Source organism: Stegodyphus dumicola, chromosome 5 (assembly GCF_044657685.1).
Source record: "Stegodyphus dumicola isolate Sdum_Otavi_A_Nest chromosome 5, ASM4465768v1".
Taxonomy (NCBI): domain Eukaryota; kingdom Metazoa; phylum Arthropoda; class Arachnida; order Araneae; family Eresidae; genus Stegodyphus; species Stegodyphus dumicola.
In genome coordinates this window covers 213057198-213083923 of record NC_140772.1, presented here as the reverse complement: position 1 = coordinate 213083923, position 26726 = coordinate 213057198, and the positions used below count along the sequence as shown (strand labels likewise).

Below are 26726 nucleotides of genomic sequence, written 5' to 3'. Positions count from 1 at the left end.
CGCTATGGGTCCGCAGTTCCTTTTCATGGACGACAATGCACCATGTCATCGCACAGTAGCTGCCGAACAGCTCTTAGAGAGTGAAGATAGTGAACGTATGGATTGGCCGGCACGATTTCCGGATCTCAATCCCATCGAGCATGTATGGGGATTTTCTAGGCAGACGCTTGGCAGCTCGTACCTTACCACCAGTAACGATTCCGGAGCTTCGATTGGCGCTGCAAGACGAATGGGCAGCAATGCCTCAACAACTCATTGACACCCTCATTCTCAGCATGGGCAGACGCTGTGAAACCTGCCTAGCAGTCAGGGGAGATCATATCCCCTATTAAAGACCGGATGTTTCTTGCTCGACACCCATCACAGGGATGTTTCGGCCTTCAGTCGCATTGCGCTACATGCTACTTTTTCAATAAAGCTTCTTTTTATCCCTCTGATTTCTCTTTTAGTAAGTGTTCCTTACATTACTCATGTCCTTACGTATTGGGGATCTTACGGTATTAAATGTGTTGATTTGGAAAGCTTTTGTACAAAGTTATATTGAAAAAACCGTCTCGTCCTTAATTTTTGCACACCAGTGTATATTGAGCTAGGTATTAAATATGCATCAAGCATACTACTGTTCATAATACCATAAATACTGAATTTACGAGTACTCTAATTGATAAAAATCGCTCAGTTGATTTGATTTAATTGATTATAGACAGTACACGAGGATTATCTTTCTAAAGGGAATGACGCATTCTTGGAAGATCTCAGGGTAACTGTGAGGTTATACTTGCAAACAAATCGGGTCGATGAGACAGATGTAATATACTCAGCTTCAGGTAGGTCTTCAGAAACACCGAATCATTGAAATAAGTTGCGTTTTTAAATGTCATTCTGGATTCTTGAATCATTACATTTGTTTTTAAATACTAATCTCTTGATGAAATTGGCACTGCTTAAGAAAACTCTCTTAGAAAGATGCACTATGAACAGTTTACGGAACGACTCCAAGCTCAACTTCATTCAGACCGCATTACTTTATTATTACTATTATCCACATTCCTTTAGAAGCATCTTCCTAAATAGAATGATGCCTTCTTGGAAGATCTCAGGATCAGGTTTCGACAAATAGTTTTCAACATAATACTTAGTTTGGGTTTTTCTTTTCGAGTAATGAATTATTTAATGCTTTGTCGCATCATTCAGAATATGTTTGCTGCTGGCATGATGACCACCAAACTAACTCTTTGCTGGGCACCAGCCCAACTCTCTGCTGGGCATGAAGGCCACAAATCTAACTCTCTCGATCATCTATAAGCCACGAGGTATAGTTTCTAAAATTTCTAATAAAGAGTTCCTTCTTCTTACCGATGGGGGAGATGATAATAAGGCATGTAAAACTTAAGCCCATGACCCAGTTTCGAATTCTTAAGTAACAGCTCACTGCAGAGGCATTTTCGTAGTTTTCATCATATATAATTAGAATAAAAGCTAGGTTTTTGTTAAGTCCCCCACGAAAGCACAGCTTCTCTTACTTCTTTCGATAACTGTTAAATTTGTTGGTCCAAACTCATTGCATGCATTCTATAGCTCATTTTGCGCGATCAGTTTGCAAATATCTCTTTTAGACTTTTCAAAAAAAGTTTCAAAATATTATAACCCTTTGAGTACTAACGGGAAATATATGCCCCACTAAAAGTTTAAAAATCACTGCTGGAGTGCTTATAATCTGCTGCATGTTGGGGATCATCTTCCAAATTTGGAAAATCAAGACGCCGTTGTGCTCGTTGTACACAAGTAAATATAGAGAAGAGAACAAATATGAGTTGGCCAATGTGCAATGTTGGGTTATTCAAAGAATAATCTGCCCTGTACCATACGATGTAAAATCTATTTCATATAATAAACATTTCCAGTAAATGTGTTTACAGTAAGTCGATCGCTACTTGTGGGACATTTGTATACCACCATTAACTACGTCTGTGACATACATGCCCCAGCTTTTGGCTTGAAAATCGTTTGTCAAAAAAATCCCAAATGCTAAATTTGCCTTATTTTGTTCACTTGGATATAAAAACGGGGTTATCGTTTTTAATTCGTAGTCAAAGGGTTAAGTAGAAATGTTTTGTCAATACATGGAAACGTCGACGCAGAACTAACAAAACAAGGTAAATAGACAAAATTTTGAATGAAAGACTTTTTGTTCAATTAATATGATCTACCGTAAGCGAATATTACGGTTATAAAATAAAACTAGAATAATGCATGCGTAGCAGATTACAAACGAATTGGAAAATAACCTGAAAAAATTCCGATTGATTTTGTGAAGCCCGATTTAATCCATGAACTCTACTGTATAAGAGTTTTAGAACTATAAAGACATTATTATATTCATATCTCTGAATAAACTTAAATCATGTTCTGTATACACGAAACAAGCCATTGACCGTTCGAGAATCACATAATAAAGAAAAAACGAAAAGAAAATAAATTTTTCCTTATGCATAAAGTGAACAAACCTAGAGAAATTGGCTTTACTTCATCAAGGGCATCTTTTCACTTCGGGAAATAGCCCTAGTGAGTTTTGCCATTAATTCATTAAATAAGAAAGGAAAGTGACTTCAGTCATACAGGCTTATAAAGACGCTTGTTACCTCTTCCATGGGCAGAGAAAATGCAAGAGATTTCAATTTATTTTTTACAGGCGTACGAATTAAAATGTGGCGAATTTAATTGTTAGGATAACACACAACGTCCCATGCACGGCAACTTCAATGTTTTCACAAGATTTGAATTGCCAGCTTCGCCATTGAGTAACTCCCACTCGTTCAAGAGTACGTGCCTAGCTTAGAGAACAATCTTCTTGAGAGAAAAAGGATCACGATTACATTTTCAACCGGAAGCAAACGCCAAGAGCAAAGAAAAGCAAAACTAAGATAGTGCCAAACTTCGGTTATCCTCTCTTGTTGAGATTTTCACGGACTTAAGTCTGTGAAAAAATGCGTTAGCGCCGGAAGAAATAACGAAGCAAAACATTTATTCGCACATATACTCGAAAAAGTTTCGAAATGAAGTAAAAACGTATTTTTCCCCCTTTACACACGAGATAAAATGTTCCAAGAAATGGTTCTACCACAGAAAAATGACTTTTCTACAAATGGGAATGACGTAAGTCGGAGAACTTTTGGAACAGTATCTCTTGTTTAGCTTCTGTTTTTATCATAATACTTCGCAGCTGATACATTATTTAAACTGTAAAACAGGATGACAAATTCCCTTTTATATATGGCCTAAATGGATATTAACCGTCAAATGGAAAATCAAAAACTTTATGAAATAAGAAATAGAAAAAAATCTGAAAGGATTTAGGTTTTAAATTACGTCTAAAGAGGCGTTTTTTTAACATTTTGTGCGTTACCTTTATTTATTAAATATCATATTCTTCGCGCTTAAACTATAAAATTCAGTTCAAAAGCAATATCGTAAAATAATTTTAAATTGACCATACCTTTACAATTTCCGATACAAAGTCTCACGCGCTGGATATAAAAATGTTTTTTTTTTTTTTTCATACACTGTTGCAATTGCTCGTTTTGAAATCGTTTAGTTTGTTAATCAAAAATTCGTTGAAGTGTTACAAAATATGAAATCGATAATAAACAAATTCGAAATTCCAAATTTGGGCTTCCAGATGCCCATATTCGGGTGGAAACGTACGTTGTTCAATATCGGATGGCTCTAGGTATCGTTGTTTTATCACAGTGCGAGAAACATACATACATTTATGCAGATTCTTCATTATTTAATTTCTTTAAATATAATACAGGGCAATAATATTCGGTGGCAACAATTTGAAAAGCGAAACAACGCTTATCGCGAATCCACGCAAAATGCCAAAACGAAATTTAATAGTCCTTCTGGGCAAATTGCCCCTTTGGACTAACAAGACTAAACACGTGGTTAACAGGAGATGGTTAAGTGGTTGGAACAGTTAACCAGACAGAATGGATTTTTTCCATTTCACCTTGGGTTTGAAAAAAATGAACTACCAAATGAAAGAATTAGTAACAATTCTTTTATGCAGTTCAACATATGAAAACTTTAAATGCTGTGTTGACGATAAAGAGAGGATTAAATTAGAAATAATGAAAGGCTTTCTTAACAATAAATTTAGATTACATGTCTCACAAAAGCAAACAAAGAAATGCCAATTTTTTTCTATGCACGCCGTGTGAAAGTATGAAATTAAAAACACTGCAGTGAAGTCGAGCGTTGCAGTAATAGACGGAAAAGTGCTGCCATAATTGTTCGAAACACGTCAACTTTGGCAAGGGAAGTACCTAAAATTATGCTTCACAGAAGCTGCCTTTCTCTCCCACATTTTCATTGGATTGATTGGAGAATACTAATGGAACCTTATTGAAGTTTATAACGCTGGGATTGAAATGCCCTTGTTACTTGGAACAGAACATGCAAAGGATGGATGGTTTCAAAATGCTAACTGTTTACCTACATATTACCTACATATCTCTGAACAACTTTTATTTATGAATCTTGATAAACGTCCTGCTAAACAAAAAAGATTTCACATGTGTTGGTTTGCCTTTTTTTTTTAATGGAACACACCTCAAGGTCAAAGGGTTTGTAAGAATTACAAATAATAGCAAGTAGTTGCACTAAATACTCTAAATGATTTAAATGCTGCCAATTATTTTGAGGTTAGTTTATCTAAATATGGCAAAGCACACGAAGGCTATCTGCCTAGGAAGGGGAATGCCTTCATAGAGGATTTTCCAACAGAAACTGACTCGTGTTCACGTTACACACGAGGAAAATCAATCACGCAGGAAACCAATTTAAAATGCCTGTTTTTGTAAACAAAATAATTTTGTATTCACAACATAAGCGAACTCTCCATACTTCGAAAGAAGTTAATCTCAAGTTTCCACTCCCGTTGAAAGCTTGGCTAAGGTCATGAATTTTTTCATGTTTTAATGATGAGAATGTAGTCGTCATTTCTTTTCATGGGTTTTCTTTCACCAATCCAGGCATATTTAGTTATTCACAAAGCAGAATTAAGAAAATTCTTTGCTGATCAAAACTAGCCATTTCTTAGCTAAGATTTGTCGAGCTACAGCTTCAGGCTACTCAGCATAGTCAAACTTTTAAGCTTATTTTTTCCAATTTTTTATACATTCCATATATTATAATTATACTGCGCCCCGCCCAGACGGTATACTGGCTAGGGGAGCCGACTGCGATACCAAAAGGCTCGGGTTCGTATCCCGGAGAAGGCATGGTTGTAACTGTCCGTCCCTTCATAGTAGTCAAAGGTGGTATTACATACCTCCATAATAAAGTGAGCATCACTTCTGGCCTTAGTTGTATCCAAACCGAAGTCGTCAGCGGGCCCGCGAATGGAAAACAAAATTCACTGTCGGTTATATCTTTGCAATGATGTGGTTTGATTTATTATGTCAAAGCAAGCGAGGACTATCTGCTTAGGGTGAGAGATGCCACAGTGGAGGATTTCATAAGGGAAACTGGCTCGAATGCACGTTACACACGGCGAAAACCACGAAAACGCCAATGCAGCCAGCTTGTTTAGAGAGATTCGGACCCCAAACCGAAATACCAGTGTTCAGATTTTACGGCTAGGAAATCTTTGCAATGAAAATATGACAAAGAATACAAACAACAACATATCATCTTATTAGTCCCCAAAGTCAAGCAAATTTATAATCTTTGAGTCTCAGAAATATTCCTTGTTGTTAACCTTTTGGTGTTGTATGAGCCTGATTAGTGAAGGTGATTCTATGATTTTAATTAGTGGTTTAGATTAATAACTGAAGTGCCTCACAGGATGCTTAGAACTTTAAGAAATAAAAGGGGATAATAATGTGTATTAATAACTATAATTCGTAATTCTCTAACAAATTAAAAGAAAAGCTTTGTTCAATTAATTACGCTAAAGCTCATGAAGCCTATCTGCCTAAGAGATAAGCTGTTTTAGCGGAGAAATTTCTAAGAAATATATAGAAAATCGCCCAGACAGCCAATCCGTTCACCAGGATTCGAAAGAGGATTAAATTATCCGTTTTCAATGTCTTAACGACTCAGATAATGGTAAGTCAAAACAAAACATGAGAAATTTAATACAAAATGGCAATATAACTTACAGTGTAAATAACACAACTACAAAGTATTTTCATACTTAAAAATTCTATCCTGCAAAACAATTTAATACCATCGTAGTCTGCAGTGGATTACATTAGCCAATAAAGATTGTAGAAAGCTCGTGACCATAGAAGTGTAAAAGACAAGTCATTCAAGTGGCTGAAGACTGAGACAGAATACCAGAATCTAGGCACCGTTGCAATGCGTCCCTTTTGCAGTTGACAGATTTAAACGGGAGGGCACGGCAGCAGGGGCAAACGTTCAGTACAATAGTCCTACATTGTTTAGTCTAAACGTCTGTGGAAACAAATACAAGTCCGTACCATCATGGAACCATCGCGGAAAACATACGCAGAGTACATTACACACTCCTGCTCCTTTGAGATTCCTCCAGAACTACAGTATTTCACAGACAGGCCTAAAACAAAAAATAATTAGGCAGAAACAGCATAAACTTTTCCTCCAGTCCATGACTATGAGAGACTTTCTGGTGACATGAATATCTCGTTTGGACAACAATTTGTTGCATAGGAGGGAAGCAGAAGAATAATACTCAACATTTCAAAGATATCTGGAGTTTTGAGGGATAATTAGCTATGAATCGCGATTCTTGCCTGGACATCTATATCCCTAAAGGTTTCTCAGAGGAAAACTCGATGCTAGAGCGTCGATGCCATGCTTAGTCGAATTCTGCAATGAGCAAGTCTGCAACGGAACATGGGCGAATTCTGCAAAGAACCTACTGCAGAATTCGTATAAGCAAATCTCGTCGTGTTAGAATCACATAAAAGATGCAGAGTTACAGGAACATCGTTAAATTAAATCTGACAAAAACTCCTTCAGAAAAATACAATACATCTCAGCATTCAATCACACTGTTAAAGTATGGACCGACTAAACACTCATCCAAGAGCCAACCTGCACATTAATGACTAAGCTGTGTTTGCGCAGCATGTGATCGCATGACATGTGAACTTTCCCTGGAATACATATGTGCATTGTGGGGTATGCAGACAGCTTCAATGGGGAAAAAATGCCTTATTCGCAAAAAGAAAGATTTCAGATCGTCAGTATTTTGTTGCAGAAAACATTTCGCAAATGCCCCACGTCGTGCATACAGAAATTATTTTTCATCCTTGGTTTGAGTCTGAATATTTCACAGTTCAAAATTAACAGTCGAATGGCTAACAAGAGTAATCATGCTAGTGTCCTTAAAATACTTAAAAAAATTTAAACCATTTATTTGTCCTTTGATTTCTTTGGTTTGATTAACATTTCATAGAAGTCCGTGACATCACAGTTGTTACTTTTTGTCTAATTGTTACATACCTCTAAGCTACGATACGCATGTACACATGAATAATGCATAAACGGAGGTTAATAAAAATGTTTTTAAATAACCGTAATATTCAGAAAGAAATATATTTTAACCTCTAATATTTTGAAAGAAGTATATTATCCATATGAATATTGATTTTTTTCCTAGCAGTGTATAATATAAAAATGCAGATTCGAAATCTATGGAAGCTTCTAAGCTGGAATATACTAAACCAATTAGTTTTAATAAAATGTCATTTAAAGCACCTATTCTGATACTGGCCATACTTTTGACAGATCGCAAACGGTACTGATAAATAAGCTATATCCAGTTCAATATTAAAAATACTGGATCAATATCTTGATCATTATTTACAATCTAGAGTCGAAATTTGACATTTCTGAGCTTCCAAAGTACGCTAAAACGGTAACAAATCGTTCCGGATATTGCCACTTTATTTAAAACAGGAACAGCTCGTTTCATATCAACGGTTATAACGAGTATAATTTTCTAGGCCACTTAAATTCTATTCTGAGCAACAAAACAAGAGACACAGGAAAGCACATTACCAGATTTATGTTGAATAACTAAACCAGCGATTTACTTCACCAAAATTCGATTTACATTTTAAATATTAAAAGGAACTAAATGACGTCAATGATCCAGTCACTTGTCATAAGCGCCAGGACACCAGTCCGAGCTTGTGTATAGCATTTGTAATTGAAACGGTAGTAATTATTGTAACTAGTACAAGGATTTAAATGTGTCTATACAGAGATGAAATAAAATTTAAATTGCCCGATAACTGATAAAAAGAATACATAAGATATCAGACATGTTTTAGTAAAAGCCAATTTTAATACGAATTAATTAGAGGGTAGGTACATTTGCGCTTATAACTTCTGCATCTAGCTAAAGCAGCGGCTGAGCGGTAAAGTCGCTAAACACTGGATCTATATTCGATTCCAGGCAAACGGGCCGGCAGCATAAGCACTTTCGTGGTTTCTCCATATCAAACGTAGATACAAGCCAATTTAATTTCCCTTTGAAAATCCTCAACGAAGACATCCCTTTCCTTAAGCAGATAGCCCTAGTATGCTTTGCCATAATCGACTAAACCAAATCATATTCGCATATCAAGACAAAAATTACACACGTTATAAAACTTCACTTGCGTTTAATAAGAACTACTTTATGGAGACTTTCTGAAAATTTAACAATGAAGGTTTAAGGGGAAAAAAACAACAGTAGTAGTTTTCCCCCCCTCTTCTTTTTAAAAGGAAAGCTACTTTCTCTTAGGGAGCTGTAGGTTTGAAATAAACCAGCATTCAAGGACTTCTACTTTAACTTGGTCACGATCTATTTTTGTAACTATCATCATAATGGTAACACTGGAGCGTAAAATACGAGACACAAATGTTAGTACGGTATTCAATACTCATTTTGGTAGATACTCAAGTTTTTGCTTCTTTTAGATATTTTTTATTATTTCGAAAGCAGATTTCACTGTTTTAGAAACTAAAAGTGATTTCGTTTAAAACTATTAAAACTGGGCTGAACACGTTTCAAAGGGAAATAAATTACCTACGTTAAGATCGAATATCCGAACCTATTAGCAGTTGCGGAAGGGAAAACGCTTTAAAAATCTAGGCCGACAATCGATCTAATCCAGCAACAGCATTTACCATTCCTTTAATACAGACAAAAATAAATTTATAAAAATCAAATCTTAATCTTTTTTAAATATCGATAAAAAACAAGTATTACTTTCCCCTTCAGTATTATTCTACATGCGTGAATATGGCTACTCTTTGAAAATTCATTTTAGGCATGACCCGCCATTTGAACCATATCATAGCTGTTCCTAGATATTTAAGTCACCAAACAAAACAAGAAAGCAAAATGATTTAAATATGATATAATATAAACAAAGGGGCAACAAATCTTATTACCGGAAAAAGCAGTCAAGCCGCTTTGAAAGGTTAGTAACAAGATAAAATAAACTGAAAGAAGTTACATTATTCCAGTAGAATCACATTAACATTTGGGTTAGTTACAAAAGTTACGTAAAAATTTGTGGCAATGCGTCAGTAGTTCTGAAAAGCTAAATGTCAATCTTGAAATATAAAAAACCGGGAGTTTCCCGCGAACGAAACTAGGATTTTTCGGAAAGTTTTCGCGCTGAGCGGTGACGCTATTTTAAAAGGACTGGAAGTTCACTTTATAATGCATGATAACAGTTACTAATGTAAAATATTATATTAGTATTTTATTACATATTCTGAATTTTATGTCTAAGGCTAATTTTATTTTGTAAATTTCCTGCCCTTTTATACTGATGAAATCCTGAAGAGAGAGGGAGAAAAAAAAGCTTTGATCCGTGAAAAAACTTTTAAAAACGATGAAAATAAAATGTGATCTACACACTACTGTGTAGATAATAGTAATGTACCATATATTGATACAAAATAAAATTAATACAAATATTAATATTGATTAGCACTGGTTGAATTTCCATAAATTGTTCCACAAATGTCTAGAAAAACCCAGAATGTTGACAGTTATACTATTGCAATAGATTCTTAACAAACTTTCTTTCGGTTTGGGGAAGAAATCTCAGACACACCAACTTTTACCAAGTTAGTACGGCTCTGAAGTAAGGCATGGCAGGTTTCATTACCTCCTATTGCCATCTTCACGGATGATCTGTCAGAGTGCTCGTATGGACACCGCGTACTGTAATGGAAGATTACGGGATTCGTCACCTGTTTGCAGCATTCGGAAGAAAGCGACAACATTTGCTGCGAAGAATCCCATCATATTCTATGAAAATGCGCCTTTTCATATGACGAGCATTGTCACGAATCTTCAGCGACAGTGGCAATGGAAGGTAGCGGAAAACACGCATACTCACCCTATATGATTCCATGTGAATACAGTGACTTAGCCAAAATGGGAGAATTGGTTCCGTTACATAAGGATTGCTTATGCTTTTGTTTCCTTACGTTGCTTGCTCGTATCACTATCTATATATATCACCATCAAGTATAGCTCTGATGAGAAATCCGGCGTACGAGTTCTCGCTGTTCTAGGCGACGTTAAACGACCCCAAGATTCGATCGTGTATCTGTTACGTGGCAGCAAAATATTATACCGCTATCGAAAAAGAGATCCTGTGCGACAGTTTAATATTTCAACTGTTCACAGTACGAGCTTTCTGATGGCCCTCGAGATCGCTACACTCTTCCTTGCGTGTTTAATGCGATATGAGGAGGTATGACTAGTCGTCGCTGTTGAGCCCGTGTTATGGGCGTCGCTGCAAGCCCTATGCGTTGATGTAATTAATCATTGTTTTGGAGAGCTGCCGCTGCAGTGTGTGAACGTCCTAATTTGCGTTCTGAGAAACTCTGCGCAGTGAGGCGCCGTAGCGCGGGTAACGTTGTTCGTTATTTGCCCGCAGGTGGGTGTTCTTGTCACGTTCGATGCCATCCACTGTGGCGGTACCAAGGCGTAAGTGCTTTTCGGTCTGTTGTTGTTTGCTCACGTTGCCATCTATTATCACTAATGGGAAGCGCGGCGTACGAGTTCCTTATGTTATTGGCGATGTTAAGCGACCTTCGGATTCGATAAAATTCTTGGGTGTAGATTTTAGGGTGCCCCTTGGATTATCGCCAAGTTGTTGTTTCACTTATCGCCAAATTGTTGTTTCATTTATGGTAACCTGAGTCATTAACTGTATGGAAACCATATTATGACGTCATTGTTGCGTGATTGCAGTGAATTTGACTGATGGGAAAATATTTGTAAGGGCTTATTTCTGCGTTGGACGTCAATCAGGAAGTTATTTTGTGCTGTATACCGTTAAATGGCTGTATGTGATGAGATTAATCTCATGTTTATGTACGATTTGGAAAGAAAAGCATTAATTGACTGGTGTGTAAGTGAAGGTTTACTTAGCAGTCATTATAAGTTTGTACGAAGGAAATGCGTATGATAGAACATAAAGATCGCTCAGATGGCTTTGAATGAGTTTGTCGCAAGAAAGGTCCATGCAAGAAATACCACCAATAGTCCGGCACTATGGAGGATATTTTTGGCTCTTATTTTTGTGAATTTATGTGGTGACGGCAGTATGCATGTTCTAGTTTAGATAATTTTAGAAAGTTTTTGGATCCTGTTAAGGAATTTTGCGTGCCACAGACTCAAGACACAGAAATTTCTAAATATGGTAAGTCGATATTTCCTTTTTGTAGTGCGTATATGCAATACTATGTATTTATTTTTATAAAGTTATTTCATTGTGTGAATTAAAATGCAGCTTATGGAGCTTCGATTGGCTACACATTTTGTTCAATTTTGGTGATGAGTATCGTTTAAAAATTATACGACGTCATTATTCTCCTGATTTTTTTTAAGTGAAAATAGATCGATGTGTACATGGACAAAGTCAAGGGAGTGTGCACTGCCGAGTTTGTACGATTCTTTGACTTGTTACTTTGTTTATGTGTAGCGGCCATCTTAAAGTTGTGCCTTGCTAGAAAATCGCGAAATTTCACCAAAGGACAGCCTGAAAAATATTTTTACCGATCTTGGAAGTGTTGCGAGTCAAATACCATACCTCTATCGCAAAAGAGCTCCTATGAGAATGTTTCATATATTTTAAATGAGTGCCGGTGATAAAGTGCCGGCATTTTAATTGGCAATGGGCTAGCATTTTAATTGGCCCTACAGATGCATAACTAAAGCACAGAAGAAGTTATCCATTCTTCAGAGCGTTTGCTGAGGGAAACAGAAGTAAAATTACGCTGTACGACGCCCTTCAGTTATTTGGCAGACTATGAGAGACATCGTAGGCCGTAATATTGATGGATTAGAAGTATTGCAGATATGGTGATAATTTTTTTTTTTCAGAACTATAGGTGTGTTGCCAATTACTTTTTATCCAGTTCCTGTACATCATTTTCAATATTATGAGGAATATATACTTATTCAAACTTTTTCAAAGTTCACGAATATCACAAAATATTCGTCCTAATTTATACCAATTTCAATAACTAAGAAAATGTCTTATTTTACAATTCGAATTGAACTTATATGTAGTTTAATGGTACGCACAGTCCGCTCGTAATTATTTGCCCTTTCTAGACCCAGAAGAAATATGAAGACTAAAGGCCTTCATATTGCAATTTTTTTAAGCTATTTTATATTTTTAATTTTAAAGGATTCAACTCCTTCTACTAAAGACTCCGTCAGTATGTTTTATAGAAGTATGCACTATCATAATTTAAACATTTCAATCAAAGCCAAATGAATGCACGCAAAAATAACCACATAGTACAAACACTGTATTTGACAGTTTAAAGGGCTTCAAGAAGTGTTTATACCGCATACAGCTCGAACAACGTTGCAAAAATTAGCGAATTTAATTGGGAGCTTTTGCCACATCCTGCTTTCTCTCCAGATATTGCCCCAAGTGATTTTCACTTATTTCGTGCCTTACAAAATTTTTTACTGGGAAAAAAATTAAATTCTAAACAGCATGTACACAATGAACTTTCAAGTTTTTTTTTGCATCAAAACCAGATTTTTTCTACAGCAATGGCATAAAAAAGCTGCCTGTAAGATGGCGAGACATTGTAGATAATGGAGGAAAATATATAATTGATTAAAATGTTAAATTGTGTTATTTTTAATTATTTAAAAATTTACCAAAAAATGCGCACAAATTTATGGACTGACCCAACAGATGATCTTTCTGTTATGCTTATGTGTTTCATTCAATATGGCAAAGCAAGACAAGGACTATTTGCCCGACGGAGAGGGATGTCTCCGTACAGGACTTTCTAAAGGAAACTGACTCGTATGACATAGGCAAAACTATGAAAACATCCCTGCAGCTAGCGCATTTATTGGGATTCGATGTTAGATTAAGTCCGTGCAGCTTTTAGTTCAGTTGAAGATTTTGATTGCAAGACTGTATTTATCTTTCCTCTTTCTTCCAGGCATAAAATTTTACATTTAATATGCTTAAAGAGGCTCTTAATTTCAACCCATGGCAATAATATAGCAATTGATCCCTTATATAAATTTGAGGGATTTATATAAATACAAAGCAATAATAACGAGCTGAAAATTATATAAAATGCATGATAATGATCTCGTTTTAACCATTAAATCGTTAATAATGAATTAATTTCTTGATTTGATTTGGTTAATTCATAAAATAAACGCACGCACGTGAGCTAGTGTTAAAGAATGTAGCACCTTTTTCCATTGTGTTTACCATATTTTAAAATTGTGCTTTTCGATACATTTTAAAACTGAATGTTAATAATAATAATAATTTACGCTTTTAATGCATTTTTAAAATTTTGCAGCTGATTTCGCGCCTTCTTCTGGTCCTTCGGTTACTGATTTTTTCAAGAAAATTCTAGGAGAGTATTGCTTAAATACTTAACTCACAAAATTAGAATCTGGATTCCAAAAGATCTCGTTATCAAATTCACTTATCCGTACTAATATCATATCAAATGTAAAACTCTACCAGTTTTCTAAAATAGCAATCTCTCGAAATTTCCGATATTTTATATTAAATAATAAAACTAATAATCATGTTCTCTAAGACGACCACCTCCATATAAAGATCAAATTAGACTAGAAAATGTAGGTATTCGTTTTAAGCGATTTCATCATACTTCATTTCTGCTCAGCGAATGAAAAAGAAAGTTTCTCTTCAAATAAATTTGTTCTTTAAACAGCGATAAATAGTTCTAACAGTACATGTTACTAGTTCGATAGTATTTGTGAAATTGTATGTATTTTTAACACCCTTAGAATTTCGTTTCTAGAATTCTCCATTGCGTAAATTCGGTAAATTTGACGATTCTCAATCACAATATACAGAAAAACATTTTTAATTCATGCCGATCATTAATTTTACGCATATTCACCAATGACTGATACCAAATAGCGACTTTATACACAAATTTTAATTAGTATTCTAATGTTTTTATTACACACATTTTAACAGAAACATTGAAACAAGGAATCAAAACTTTTATCAACTGATTTCCTCACTTTAATAAATTTTTCATTCATTGACAAGAAATAATGCATTATTAGATAAAAAAAAATATTACATGACAATAAATTAAAAAAAAACTTACCGATTATTTTGTGTCAAGCTTGAAATTAAAGAAACTTGCATACACAGAAAGTTCAGCTGCAAACATAAATCCAGATTCCGATACTAAATCTTAACTGTATAGAATTCCATTATAGATACCCAAAGTGAAAATAACACGTGAAAAGTTGATAGAACTTGCATTTAAATTAATTATAATAATCCAGAAAAGGCTAGAAACAGTAAGTTCAGTAACCTTCCTTAATACTGGCGCCTAAAATCCATCCAAACAAATAACCTAATTCCTGATATCCAGCACAGCTGATCCTAAAAAACTTTGACCCGAGGCGTTTCCGACTGAAGTTAATTCATTCGAATAAAACTAAATAATCGTTAGGTTTTAAATACAACAAAAAGTCGCACACTGAGGCAGAGTGCAGATTATCATAAATCACGGCAAAACTCAAAAACGGAAATTCGACTTCGCATCACAATTGTTTGCGTTCCTCTAACATCCAAACACTTGAGGACTAATGAAAACACAAGCAAGAGAGAAGCACGCCGAGCCGCGCGCAAAGCATGCCGGTACATTTTCCGACTGGTTCGACCACGTGATCTGTCTCAGCACGCTATCGTATATTGCCAGCTGACACTTCATAATTTTAATCTCGCGAAATGTATATACTGCTTGAATTAAAAAAGAAATATTTCTGTTATTTTCAGACTTGCTGAAAATTTATTTATAGCATTTTCTATTTTTGTGTAAGAAAAAAAGTATTCAGTTGAAAAATTTGAAAATTTTAGGATTGACAGCTAAGATTTCAAAATATTTAAAAAAGAAAGAAAATATGAAAGCTTTAATTTTCAGATTTTATAATACGGTTTTTTTTAACGTTTTATTGTGCTACCTTTATTTATTAAATACCATTTTCTCGCATATGTTAAGAATAACATGTTCTTCTCATTTAAAACACATAAAATTCAACAGGAATATCACAAAATATTTAAAAACAGCAAAACGGCATATCTTGAGACTTTCCGATGCAAATCTTGCGCGCTGGATATTTATATATATATTTTCCGTACAGTTTTGCTATTGCTCGCTTTGAAATCGTTGAGTTTGTTAATCAAACATTCGTTTAAGTTTTACAAAATATGAAAAAGATAATAAAACAAATCCAAATTTGGTCTTCCAGATGCCCTTATTCGGGTGGAAACGTACGTTATTCAAAATTTGATGACAACTTCATGACAATGCTAGAAACATACATACATTTATGCAGATTCTTCATTATTTAATGTCTATAAATATAATACAGGGCGATAATATTTAGTGGCAACAATTTGAAAAGTGAACCGACATTTATAGCGAATCAACGCAAAATGCCCAAACGAAATTGATAGTTCTTCTGGGCAAATTGTCCCTTTGGACTTAAAATAAATTGCTCTTTAATCTCGGTAAGTCGAAGCTATGCACTTATTTCCCTGTATCACTTGCATATTAGATTTGCAATAAATATTTCCCTCAAATCCAAATACCCTCTTCCCAGAATACGAAATTTATTAAATCAAAACAATAAAATAAAATTTTTTGCGAAATTATAATTCAGAAAAAGAGATAGTTTCCTGAGACTCGCTTTTCTTTTTCATTAATTTTAATATTAAAAGATGATCTAGTGAAGAAATTTCGAATTTTTTATCGTAATAGCCGTCCATCGAAAGTATCCAAAAAGAACTTTATTTTAAAATAATATTTCAGCTTGGAAATAAAGCTTGTTAATACAATACACGAAATTATTGCTTGTTAATACACTACACGAAATTATTGCTTGTTAATACAATACACGAAATTATTGCTTGTTAACACGAAACAATTTTTTTAAATTGCTTGCTAATATTTTGATACTTTAATAACTCAGCAATACTAATGAAACATTTATTGTTGAATGAAGTATCTAAGAAGTGATTCTTAAGGAAACATTTTCATGTAAATAATGCAGTTTAAAAGAACGAAAATATGCAAATTTATATCCTTATCTAAGTTTTTATGCTAAGTTTATTAACCCAAAGGAGCAATTAATTTCCCGAAGGGCTATTAATTTCATTTTGGCATTTTGCGTCGTCCACTGTAAAACGGCGTTTCACTTTTCAAATTGTTGCCAGCAAATATTAGAGCCCTACATTTTATTTAAAAAAATTGAACCATGAAGAATCTGCATGAATGTATGTATGTTTCTCTCATTGGGAAAAACAACGGTACATAGAGACATCAAATTCTGAATAATGTTGTCCTCCACTCGAATATGGGTATCGGAAAGCCCAAATTTGGAATTTGTTTTATTATCTATTTCATATTTTGTAAACCTTTAATGAATTTTCAATTAAAAAACTCAACTATTTCAAAGGGAGCAATAGCAACACTGCAAGGGGGGGAAAATATATTTCCAGCACGCGAGACTGTCTACCAGAAATTCTATAGACATGGTTTTTTTTAAATATTTGTGATGTTGTTGTTGAATTGAATTTTATGGTTTAAGGGCGAAGAACATAATATTTGATAAATAACGTATCTCAAAAATGTTAAAGAAAGCACCCCTTTGAGCGTAATATAAAATCCGAAAACTTCCGGATTGTTTACATTTTTTTTTTTTTTTTTTTTTTTTTTGATTTATAAACGTTTAACATTGTTTAATTAATGCATGTGTTACATGTGGAATGCCAAAAGAATGTCTGCAAAAATCATTTATAAATTTTCAAATTCTAAAAGCATGTTATTAGTATTCCCCTGCAATTTTATTCCTTTGTATCGTAATCTCATAATCGCTTCAAAAATTATTAAACTATGAATATTTTTCATTTTCAGTGTATCCAGATTGTTTTGAGTTGGTTATGTACTACCACTGAAGCCTACCTCTATTTTCCAGAGCACGGCTTATAAGAGTTTGTGAAAAAAACATCTCCTCTTTAAACAAAAACAAAAATAAAAATAAAAAAAAAATTTAAAAAAAAAAAAAAAAATTGAGCTATACGTTTTTCCATAATCTGCTTAGCAACACACTCGTCCATGAATATATTTGCATAAGAAACCTTTTCTAAGCTGATATTTCTTAGTTAGTTACGTACAAACGAAAACATTTAACTGTTAGATTTGTGTACCATCCATGAATATAATTTCTAATTTTAAAATTAAATAACTTAATCAACGTTTTCGTATCGGAGTTCAAATTTCTTTAATGGATTTCTTATAAAAGGTTTTTCTAAATATAAAACTGTAGAAGTCATGGCAACATCTAAAAACCTAGATTTCGTTATTCTTGAAAAATATATATTCTTAAATTAGAAAGTGTCAAAACATGAATATTTGAGTTAGTCAATATATGTCTTGAATTGAAAGTACATATGCTGAGACCAACGGGTTTCGATTTTTTTTTAATCCAGTGGTGGGCATTTGCTTATTTAACATTGGCCACTCTAAGCCCAGAAGTCGTAGAAGTCGTAGCCATTTTATTATGGAGGCATCTACTAAGCATCCGCCATTGCTTCCCATATGAACGGACTGAAAGTTACAACATTGTCTTCTCCCGGATTCGAACACGAAGTTTTCGGTACGGCATTAGGCCTTCTGGCACATTTATTAATCTGAAGACGGATTACTTTCTCTGAAAAGCATAGCAGTATGCGCGTTAGAACTATATAAGCTAGTTCAATATGTCAGCAGTAGGGTATGTGATGTGTATGTTCAATATGTAATTTTGTATTTATGTTGCACCAGGTTTTCATACACAAAGTCTGTACTGTATTAGATTGCTGTACTGTATCTGTACATGTTTATGTCTTTTATTTATGGTACCTAATTTATACTAAGGATCACGCGTACCGCAATGGCATGCTTCATGTAAACTTTAACTATTATGATAACGTATATGTATAGATGTATATATGAATATGAGTGAGAGTATGAATACTTTTATTTGTTTCGGGATATATATGTATGTAAGTGAGTATATATCTGTATCTGAGTTGGTATTTATATGTATATACATATATTTTGATTGTACTCTTCTTCAAGTGCCTTGTATGCATATGTATATTTCTTTTTTGCATTTTATAAATGTCGTCTGCTCAGCCGGGTCTTCCCAGGGCTACGGCCTGGCAGCTAGTGGTTAACTCCCGCTGAGTTGGTAACCAATTCTGCATAGATTATGTCTATACCTGAGTCAGAAGCCAACTCAGCGGTTTACTTCCCTAACGACTATACCGTCTGGGCGGCAGGTTTCGAAAAAAAAGGCTTATTAAGCTTATGTCTCTTTGCGAACATAAGCATTTAAAAGAACTTTTGAAGAATTATCTTCTAACCTTGTGAAACTAACAGAGATCAGAAGGAGGGTGTATAAGGCTTTCGTTTTAAGCATAAAATTAACAAATGACCCTACTTGGGTTACAGGAAGCCAGCACCTCTGGCTTAACAGAAATACGTAACGAATAATTATTTCAAGTTGTGGTAGATTAGCCTAACGGCTCACAGAATATTTTAACGCGCAGGAAGAGCTCTGGTTTGTAGTAACCCGGCGAGACAAGACCTAATGCCGAGAACATATCAACGCCGCTAACGCAAGTCGCTCATAATCACAGTACAAATTGGTCTGGAATAGGCAGACACGTTCTAAAACTAATTCCCGAAACTCTTGCTCCCGAAATTATAAAACTAATTCCCGAAACTCTTTCTTAAATAATACTTCATTCTACCTCAATCTCAATTAACTCTCGCTATCTCATTACACTCTGGCATGAAAAGCGTAGAGTGAAAAAGAAAAACGTAAAAGGAAAGTCAAAGAATAAACTATTAGTTCAAAATAAACCTCACAGGCTGCGTAAAGACTTTTATGGATACGTTCTGTATTACAAATTAAATGTGTTAGATTATAAAATATAGCAATTTTATGAGAGCTGTTCGTAAAGTTACTGGCTCACTCCATTTCCTGAACACACGTCGATTATAGCAATTAGATGTACTATTAAAAATAAAAGTGAGCAATTCTATACAAAAGCATAATGTATGGTATTAGAGACTCTTTCATTAATGATAATAATGCTGTAAATGCCCATATTCAACTAGTAGATAGGGTATTTTTAAAATTATGTTATTAATTGCTATTGGCCGCGCAGATGGTGTAGGGTTTAGAAAAGCCTGACTTCGATACCGAAGAGCCGGGTTCGAATCCCGTAGAAGGCATGCCTGTAAAATTGTCTGTCCGTTCATAGAAGGTAACGGTGACCGCCTATTAGGTGCCTCCACAATAAAATGGCCACCATTTCGGGCCTTAGTAGTAGCCAGTGCCGTTATAGGAAAGTGCCGCCATTGGTGGAAAAATTATTGTTGCTATTAATTTATGTTAAATATTCCATTTTTAATAAAATATTAAATTTATCATTAATTTTAAATATAGAATTAAATTGTTAAAAAGTACACTTATTGTCTTAAAATTGCTCTATTTGTTAAACAATTATAATTTGAAGAATAACTTGATGATGTTATATCATGCCGAATGGCAACACGCTAGAAACTAGCTATTGGCTGGGTTGCGTGGAAAACAAATCAGAAACGTTATGACTAGTAGAAATGCAAAATTCACTAATATTCATAATAAATGACATGGCGGCATAGTATAACGTAACGACTCAAAATTTTGGAAAGATTCTATTGAAGGGTTAGTTAAATAAAGCTTTAAATTGTTAAAGAAGCTGTTTTATCGCTTTTAAATCGCTTAGTTTGGAAACTAGTGCACTACTTTATATTGAAAGATAAATCAAAAATCTTAAGCCGCATGTAATTACAACATTTCCGAAGACTGGCTGCTTGATAATCGTAACATTAAGTTAGTGCAGTGGTTAGGCAACTTGACTTTAGAAGACTCCCAAAATTCCGAAGATTCTACTGACATAATAAATCGCCACCTTAGTTGGTCAAAATATATGAGATCCACTTTTGCGCTGAGTTCTTGCTACTTACGACAATAAAAATGGATCATTTATGACATTGAAAGAGGATAGAACAATGGTTAAATGTAGGCGAAACGGATTTCTGGCAAAAAGAAAGGTCAAGTTGACAATATGATAGTTTGGTTAGAAAACGATCCATTTACTACTCATTCTGGCAGCCGAGTGAAACAATGACGTCTGTGACAGCAGATTATTTAAAATATGCTGAAAATTGCGTCATAGGTAACCTTCATAGTGCATAGAATCAGTTTTCGACTTATCTTTTACATTTTCTTGTTCTGGTTTTAGAGATCATTGTTGTATTTTCAAAATAACTGATGATCACTTACACATTAAGAATTTGTGATTATGGGATAATCTTTGCAGACTTCGCATTGCTTCATTATCATAAATCAAAGTTTTAAAGAATGGGAAGGATATTAAAAAAATGGCGAATTTCTGTATTAAAAGATATATGAAACTACTATTCTTTTGATGTAAAATCTCGCCGAAAAGACATGGCATGGGCTTGAAAATTGCCCTAATTCGAATTTAAATGTCAAAAGCCATTAAAATACTATCTATAGAAGCAATGGAAGAAATTGACATCATCCCGATTAGCATAGCTGTAATTTTTACTCCAACAGAGTTAAAGCTTTTTTTCAATTATTCCGTGAGTTATCTCCTGCGCTGCCTATAAAAAAGCGTTTTCAATCATTTCACCATCTTCATCTTTTCCCCTGTTGTTGGCACACCCACAGCGAAAAGGCTAAGTTGCTGAACACTGGTAATTCCGAACTGGGTTCTGTTCCAGGCGAGCATTGAGAACAGTAGGACAGCCTGTAGTAGGACAGTATAAACAGCCCTGGATTTCCATTCCAGGGCTAGCTGCTTTGGCGTTTTTGTGCTTTTTGCCATGTGTAATGTGTATATGAACGAGTTTCCCTTAGAAAGTCCTTCGCGAAGACGTCCTTTCCCTTTGGCAGAGATAGTCCTAGTGTGCTTTCCGTAATCTTAATAAACCAATAAATTTTCACTGCTCTTAGCTGGGATCTTGGAATGATAATATGACACCAGAGAGCCTCATAATTTTTATCCAGTCTTATTTTTATGAAAATCTTGCTGACAACTTATGTTATTTTTAAAGCCCACCAGCGGCTGAGCGGTAAAGTCGTTGAACACTGGTAGTTCGGTCCGAGGTTCGAATCCCGCGAACGGGCTGGCTGCATGGGTGTTTTCGTGGTTTTCCCCATGTGTAACGTGTATACGAGCCAGTTTCCCTTAGAAAGTCCTCCACGAAGGCATCCCTCCTCTTAGGCAGATAGCCCTAGTGTGCTTTGCCATAATCAAATACACACACACACATATGTTATTTTTACTTGCTTTATTTTCATTCTCTTTCTGTGTGAAGATTAATCATTGTCATTTATATCCTGACTGAGCTATTGTGAAAAGTCGTTCAGCTTAACGTTTCCTCTTCTGAGTTATACCTCCATTCCCCTGTGAAAATGCTTGTTTTATGAAATATGCCTCTTCCTAAACCGAACAAAAATCATATGATTTCAGTTTTTGATAATTATTCTTTCTTGCTTTCTTATTTTGTCTCTTCCCTTTTTGGTGCAAAGACAACATATAAAATTTAACATAATAAAATCTGAAAAGCAAAAGGATTATTTTTAAAATAAAAAGAAATTGAAGGCACTGTCCAACTGCGAGCTGACACACTGCATTGTGCAAATATCGTCAACAATGAATATTGCCAGGACTATAATTTTGAAACTGGAATCTCTGCTAAGTTCACATTAGAGTTTTGCCACTCTTTTTTAGTGCCCCTGGTTTCTCAACCCTGGTTGTCGATAAAAACAGAATGTATGTGTGTGCTACTTATCTCACTTGTCTGACAGTAATATAAGAACATGTCCACGAAATTCACCCTGGCAAGGAGTGCAAGATTGCACCTTTCGTTGGCAAGAGCTTTGAGTACCATTTAGGCGACAGTACGACGTTGCTCATTTTGGCTTCCAATTTTGAAGGAGAGCATCCTCGAGAGACGGTTCTGAGTGCCTCTCACCGCTATTCCCCTACCACAGCCTCTCGAGATAACTTTTGGGTGGACGCGATTTAGAGATCCTGCATGCCGCACATACATTATACATTTACAAACATCCCTGACTTCTCCAGGATTCGAACCCAGGCCCTTCGGTATGGGAGTCAGCGTTGCTAACCATTGTGCCGTTTAGGCGGCGAAAAACAGAATGTAAAAAACATATTTTAAAACTTCTTCGGTTAAACATGAATTACAATTTGAACTCGTTACATAATCAAGCGTTTATTTTACGGATTCTTAAATTTGCTTTAAAAGGTAAAATTTTCACGTGAACTGCCTATTAGGTTAAATTAATTGATTATGGTAAATCACGCGAGAGCTATCTATCTGCCTAATGGGAGAGATGCCTTCGTGTTGTACTTTGTAAGGAAAACTGACTCATAATCACATTATACATGGAAAAATCATGAAAATATTCATGCAGTCAGACCTTCGCTGAAATTTAAAGCCGGGTCTAACTGTCTGTCTTCAGCTGTCTTATCCATTCTGCCATTGGTGGACCACAAGGGGCTGAAAATGGTACCGCGACCAAGAGGCTATTCCGTGACCAGGAGGGTCTGAATGTTCCCCCAATGTATTACAATGTATTACCGTGAGCTATATGTAGATAGATGCCGATTACCACTATTGATTACAACTCATCAAGACACAAAAGAATGAAAGTATTGTTGCTGACTAATACTAACTTGTCGGTCCTACATTCAGCCCAAGCCCACGAAATTCCTCTTGGAAAGGAGCGCAAGATACGCCTGTCGTTGGCATCCCCGGGAGGACGTGTCTGAGGTTCTCCCCCCCTCTTTCTCTACCACCAGTCCCTCGAGAGGACGTTCGGCTCGCCGCCTATTTAGAGTGCCCCCATGCCGCGCGGAGACTACACATTTTCAAACATCCATGCCTTCTCCGGGATTCGAACGCGGGCCCTTCGGCACGGCAGTAAGCGACGCTAACGCTATACCGGTCGGGCGTCGCGAAAGCATAGAAACTTGTAAAGTGTTTTCTCCATGCTTTCAGCATGCCTTCGTGGTGTAACAGTAGCACACTCGGCGCGTATTCGAGAGATATAGGTTCGAGTCCTGTTTAGACCATTGCGCGTTTTTCATGTCTCCTGCTTCAAAAAATAACCTAATGCCTCTACAAACTATATACTTTTGTTTTCTTGAATTAATTTTTATCTGTGATGTTCTAAGATATACTTATGATCGTCTTGCAGAGCGTGATGATATAAGGAATCTGATATTCCTCATGTCTTCCTTAACTTCTTTTCTATCTTATAACTTTCTCTGATTTCTTTATAACCTGTCTTAAAACTAAAAGTGGTCTCTTAACGTTCTTTCGTTACAAGGGCACTTTAATAACGAAAATATAATTTTCCAATTTTGCGAAAAACGATGATTTTTCTTTACTACTGTGTAAGGATTATGTTTATTTATCTAACAGTTAATCATTGAGTTAAAGTCCTTTCCTATCGCTTCTTAATTTCAACTTACAACTTCCGACCAGAATGTATTTTTAGAATCACGTGTGAATGCAAATTTAAGGAGTAGTGTATAACCACGAAGTTCTACTGTCTTAGTTAGACAGAACCAGTGATTCTGGCCAGCACGCGTCCGCCTTTTTAGGCTATTCTCTCTTAAGCTATTATTACCCTGGGCAGCACTTTAGGCCCTTGATAGCTTCGCAGTCAATTAGCGTTAAGGGACCAACACTCTTAGAATCTTGATAGCTTCGGCTATATCCCTTTAGTTTAGATTAGTTTTAGTTTACTTCTTAGCCTCTTAAGTTCAAGACCGAGTGTCGGCTTTATAACTCCAAGACGGAGTTCTGTTACACCTTATTGAAATAATAAAGGGTTTTTTCATCTTTCTTGTTATTTTCTATCCCACGAACTCTAGCGATTATTCGCTTACTAGTTCTTAAGATTCTTCACATTCAACTGTAACTTAAAAGTACACAGTACATAATCTTTCAACTAAACTCATTAATTTATCACAGCAGAGAGACCTAGGACTATTTGATGTCCTATCAAAATAAATCTACTCGTCTTATCTGTCTTATTACGAGTAATATACATTCTTCGCAAGAATAATGAGCGAATTTGAAATGGATAAAAATTGTATTGCTCTTTAAGTCTCGAGATGGGAAGAAGGTCGAACAAAATGCAACGAAAACAAACGTAGACTTGAGAGGAATAAAATTTGCCAGTCAATAATTACTATAAATCCGGTATTTTAACAGCCGGAAGATAGAATATCGCAAGAAAACAGTTGAGGAAATACAAAGCATTCTTTATGTTAAAAAAAAAGTTTAATTTCACTAGTGTATATACTTAGTGATCAATAATGTGATTACAGAAAAACGGACAATACTGTCTATGCCAGCAAATTTTGAAAATAATGATTTACATCATTACCCCGATAAAATAAAAGGAGTATTTTGCTTTTCCTGTTTGTTTGGATAAGACGACTTTATTTCCTTTGGCAAATGCACCTAATAACGTTCCCATTTTGCAGTATGATTGATTTTTAACTAACGAAGTATTTTTTTAGGACGGGTGAACAAAAGGTGGATTGGCTATATTTTTCTGTTTAGTTTGTTTTCTGTAGCTATTCTTTCTACACGAAAATCATGCAGAATTCAAACAGAAAGAAATGCAAGAAGCTTTAAATGCATGTGAAAGTGATCGTTTTACATCAAAATTCCTTTAACGATTTCTAAATATGTTTTCTGCTTGCAATTAATTACTGATCCTATCAGTCTTTAATTCTTGAAATTCTTTTCAAGAATTGACTTTCTTTAATTCTTGAAAAGCCACTGATAAACATACTACCGATTTCAAAAAACATACTACCGATGATCAGTCGGGAGCTAGCGAGAATAGAAATAAAAATGAGAGGTACTTTTTCAGAACGTTTGAAGAAAAAGTGCATTTTTTTCCTGCATTTCATTTAAACTTATTAAATTAAATTAAATCTATTTCGTCGATAGCGGATAAGCCACAATAGAATAAATGCGCTTATTAAAATTCAATATATTTAGTTACCATAGCGACACTCTGGCGTTAGGTTCACTAAACAGCGTTACATCTCATTCATTTTAGCCCAGAACGAAAAACAAATTGCATCATCTGAAGAATTATCTAATCGTTGCCACATGTTCTTAACGGCAAGGAAAAAATAATCAAAACACAAAATATCTTCATTAAAAATTTAAGGATATAAAAAAACATAATACACCAACACACTTAAAAAAAATTAAAATTAGAGTTTCTACGCAAGGTACAAGTAATTCGGCCAGCGTGCAAGAAGATAAATTTTTCGGTGTGTAAAACTGAAAGATTTATTTTGGTCTCACTGATCAAAATAACACTGAAGTGTAGAAACTGATTTAATTTGCTGTGGACACTATGTTGAGTGAATATATTGGATAATTTAATAATTTAAATGATAATTCCGGAATGGATTAAGCATAATTTAATTCCCAATAATAACAGAAGTCGTTAATTGTTGCGAAGCTTAGTTTCTCTAGATTGGCAACAAATCCACTATTCTACTCAGTTTCAAATGTAAACAAATATGGCTGCTAAGGTAAAACAAATAGGCTTAGCCGCACTTAAACAACTTTAAAATTATTGATAATTATACATGCAGGTTAACTAAAGGCATAGAAACCTTAACCGGAACATAAGAACAACATAATTCAATCATATATGAATAAAGAAACAGCTCACTGAGCCGAGTAACAGAGTGGATATATACGTATATACATATATTTATGTACTTTCGATGCGGCCGATTGCAACCAAAAAGTGAGATACACATCCACATGTTATAGCAGTCCCACATACAAAATTTCAACATTCTGAGACTACCCGTTTCTGAGTTATGCGAGATACGTACGTACGTACAGACGCCACGAAATGTTCTCTTCAGAATTCGTTTAAATCAGTTTTATAATTTTTTGGGAGAAAAAGAGTTCTTTATTCTGTCCTTACGTACAGATATCGCGCCAAAACATCGTTAAACTGCATTCGATAG

General features: G+C 35.0%; 1 protein-coding gene across 1 annotated transcript in view; it reads right to left on the bottom strand.

The window, feature by feature from the left end:
- Positions 1–15150, bottom strand: part of LOC118184640 (uncharacterized) — a 133221-nt gene extending 118071 nt beyond the window's left edge. Inside the window, exon 1 of the mRNA XM_035354342.2 lies at positions 14650–15150. The gene's annotated coding sequence lies outside the window, so the exon portion shown is untranslated. The remainder of the gene's footprint in view (positions 1–14649) is intronic.
- Positions 15151–26726: the final 11576 nt, after the last annotated feature.